The 3,874-nt window shown below is 58.9% G+C and overlaps 1 pseudogene; it reads right to left on the bottom strand.

Annotated features, from left to right (window-relative positions):
* Window positions 1–343: 343 nt before the first annotated feature.
* LOC111591261 (uncharacterized) lies at window positions 344–520 on the bottom strand (annotated as a pseudogene).
* Between the last annotated feature and the right edge of the window lie 3,354 nt (window positions 521–3,874).

Below are 3,874 nucleotides of genomic sequence, written 5' to 3'. Positions count from 1 at the left end.
GCTAGCATTTGCTTGAGAGGTCGTGGGTTCGAATCCCATTAGGCCATGTGTATTTTTTTAATTTTAGCTAGACGTCCGCTGTACGGGGGAATTTGAATGAGAATGGGATTTGCGGGGAGGGGGAATGAGAATGATAGATATAGAATGGTGGTAGAACATGGGAATGGACTGTGCGCGGGGAGGAGGGAATCGGAAAGGCAGAACACGGAATGGGCAGAACAGGGAATGGCAGAACGCGGAATGGCCGACTACAGGGAATCTGAAAGGCAGTACACGGAATGGGCAGAACAGGGAATGACAGAACGCGGAATGGCCGACTACTATTGCAGCCTTAATAAGTAGTAGAGATTCCACTATGAGTTACTAGTACAATGCTCTTGCGTTGTGACAATACATAGTCATATTTTATACTCTAAAAATAAATTTAATATCAGATTAAATATATGGTCCACATATCATATATTAAACTGATAAGAACAAACATGACACCTTATCTTGGCCAAAAGACTGAGAAAAGTAGGAGTTGAAAAGAAGTCCAACCCTTTTTTTTAATAGGTCGCTCAATCGTTTGTCCTCCTTCAGCTAGCGAGATGGTACTATATGGGACATACGTGTCGGCGTTTCAACCCCGGGGGGTCCCTGGACCGACGAGTAAATTGTCGCTGTGTGTCCCAGCCCAGATGGGTCGGCGCGAGACGGAACACAAGGGGGAACAAAAATGGGAACCGCGGCTCGTGTTGTCCTGCGCCTAGGGCGGATGCGCTTGCAGTAGGGGGTTACAAGCGTTCGCAAGGGAGAGAGAGAGAGAGAGAGCCTGTCCGTCAGCCCGTTCTCCCGCGCGGCCACCCTCCCGTACGAGGGCCCTGGACCTTCCTTTTATAGATGTAAGGAGAAGGCCCAGGTGTACAATGGGGGATGTAGCAATGTGCTAACGTGTCCGGCGGAGAGGAGCCAGGGCCCTATGTACATGCCGACATGGCTGTCGGAGAGGTGTTGGTGCCCTGTTCATGTGATGTCGTGGCCGTCGGAGGAGCACTTAAACCCTGTAGAAGCACAGCTGTCGAGGCTGTCGAGTCCTTGCTGACGTCTCCTTGCTTCCGTAGGGGGCTGAGAACCGCCGTCGTCATGGGAGCACGCGGGGTGCCATCATTACTTGTTTACCGGGGCGAGCCAGATGGGACGCCGGTCTTGTTCCCCGTAGCCTGAGCTAGTTAGGGGTAGGGTAATGATGTGCCCCCTGTAACGTGGTCGGTCCGAGCCCAAGGTCGGGCGAGGCGATGACTCCTCCGAGGTCGAGGCTGAGTCCGAGCCCTGGGGTCCGGTGAGGCAGAGACCGTCGTCCGAAGTCGAGGCTGAGTCCGAGCCCTAGGGTCGGGCGAGGCGGAGACCGTCGTCCGAGGTCGAGGTTGAGTCCGAGCCCTAGGGTCGGGCGAGGCGGAGACCGTCGTCCGAGGTCGAGGTTGAGTCCGAGCCCTGGGGTCGGGCGAGGCGGAGACCGTCTTCTGATGTCGAGGTTGAGTCTGAGCCCTGGGGTCGGGCGAAGCGGAGACCGTCTTCTGAGGTCGAGGCTGAGTCCGGGCCCTGGGGTCGGGCGAGGCGGAGACCGTCTTCCGAGGTGGAGGTTGAGTCCGAGCCTGGGGTCGGGCGAAGAGGAGACCGTCTTCCGAGGTCGAGGTTGAGTCCGAGCCCTGGGGTCAGGCGAGGCGGAGCTTCCTATGGCGCCTGAGGCTAGACTCGGTGGCTATCAGCCTCACCCTGGCGGGTGGCACAGCAGTCGGAGCAGGGCAGGCGGCGCTGTTTTCCTGTCAGGTCAGTCAGTGGAGGGGCGAAGTGACTGCGGTCACTTTGGCCCTGTCGACTGAGGAACGTGCGTCAGGATAAGGTGTCAGGCGATCCTTGCATTGAATGCTCCTGCGATTTGGTCTATTGGCGAGGCGATCAAGCTAAGGTTGCTTCTCCGCGAAGCCTGCCCGAGCTGGGCCTCGGGCGAGTCGAAGGTGCGTCCGTCGCTTGAGGAGGCCCTTGGGCGAGGCGTGAATCCACCTGGGTCTACTGTTCCTGCCCGAGGCTGGGCTCGGCCGAGGTGAGATCGTGTCCCTTGAGTGGACGGAGCTTTGACCCGTATTGCGCCCATCAGGCTTTTGCAGCTTGTGCTGATGGTGGTTACCAGCCGAGTTTAGGAGTCTTGGGGGTACCCCTAATTATGGTCCCCGATAGTAGCCCCCGAGCCTCAAAGGGAGTGTTGGTACTCGCTTGGAGGCTTTGTCGCACTTTTTTGCAAGGGGATCGACCTTTCTCAGTTAGATTTCGTTCCGGTGGGTGCGCGCGAGCGCACCCGCCGGGTGTAGCCCCCGAGGCCTCGGAGGAGTGGTTTGACTCCTCCGAGGTCTTAGTGTCTTTCGTGATGCCTAGGTCGGTCTGGTTGTTCCCTCATGCGATCTAATCGTAACCCGGGTGCATGGTCAGGTTCCGAGTTCTTGGGCTGGTATGTTGATGCTGTCAATGGTTTGGCCGGAGCCGGGTTTGCGAGAGCAGCCCCCGAGCCTCTGCACAGAGCGAGAGGACGGTCAAGGACTGACTCGGCTTTTATCATACGCCCCTTCGTCGCCTTTCCGCAAGGAGGAGGGGGGAAAGCACCATGTTGCCCTCGGAGGGCGCCGAACATGGTGTCTCCAGTGAGTTGCTAACGGGTGATCTGAGTGGACGCCCGTGCCCCGTTCGATAAGGGTCGGCTAGTGGCCCAGAGGCGCGCTCCAAAAGTACCTACAGGTGATTTGCCGGACCCGGTCCCGTTTGATAGGGTCCGAGGGCTCGATGCCTCCCTCTGATGGGATTCCATTACAGAATCGCTCCTGCTGGTCTCGGAAATGTCCTAGGGTACCTCGAGAGCGTAGCCCGAGCCTCGGCCATGTATCGGACGTACCCAGAGTCATCCCTCGCTCTGCGTGTTCTAAGGCGGCTGTCGAACCCTTCGGGAGGCCAGCCTTCGAACCCCTGATCAGTAGTGGGCGCGGAGCCCGAATGGCCTGAGGCGGTTGTCGAACCCTTCCGAGGGGCCAGCCTTCGAAGCTTTGACCAGTAGTGGGCGCGGAGCCCAAGTGCTCTGGGGCGGCTGTCGAACCCTTCCGAGGGGCTAGCCTTCGAACCCCTGATCAGTAGGAGGGCACGGAGCCCACTTCCTTCGCGGAGAAGGATCCCTTTCGGAGTAGCCCCTTTCCCGGTCCCTGTAGCAAGAGAGAGAAAGGGGAAGAGGAAAAGGATACGAAATCGAACGATGTGGCACACCTTTTTTGACGCGGTCATCATGGAAGAGGTGAAGCGTCGCCCGCTTCGCCTGCCAAAGGTGTCGCCTGCCCTGCCGCGGAGTTAATGCGACGGGACGAGTGGTTCGCGGGGCAGCCGTTGCGCGAGCCGTTCGAGGAACGGGCGTTTTGTCTTCGAGTTTGAATTTTGCAGCGGGTTCGGGCGAAGCGTTGAACGGGTCTTGCCCGGGCCTTTATATATCCGGAGGAGGGACCGGTGGTGGTTCTTTACTCTGCTGCTCGCCTCCTGCTTTGGTTTCCGCAACCCAAGGGAATAGCCAGAGAAAGAAAACCACGCACCTTGTCCGCTCCGCCGCCACCCCCTTCGCTTGGCGATGGCAGACCAGGTAATCGTCGTTCCGCCGCGCGACCCGTGGCCTTTCTCCACCGTCATGGTGGATGATCTGGAGGCCCTTGTCGCCGATGGCTTGCTCCGTCCCCTCTGTGGTGACCCGCAGCCGGAGTGGATGGTCCCTCCGAGCGGGGTCGCCCCGACCCCGCCAGCGGGGTATGTGCTGAGTTTCGTCTCCTTCCACGAGCGGGGGTTCGGAGTGCCAGCAAGTCGTTTCATG

The sequence above is a fragment of the Zea mays genome, chromosome 3 (assembly GCF_902167145.1).
Source record: "Zea mays cultivar B73 chromosome 3, Zm-B73-REFERENCE-NAM-5.0, whole genome shotgun sequence".
NCBI classification, from domain to species: domain Eukaryota; kingdom Viridiplantae; phylum Streptophyta; class Magnoliopsida; order Poales; family Poaceae; genus Zea; species Zea mays.
Note: the sequence above shows the minus strand (reverse complement) of the source record. Positions and strands in the feature narration are given on the sequence as shown.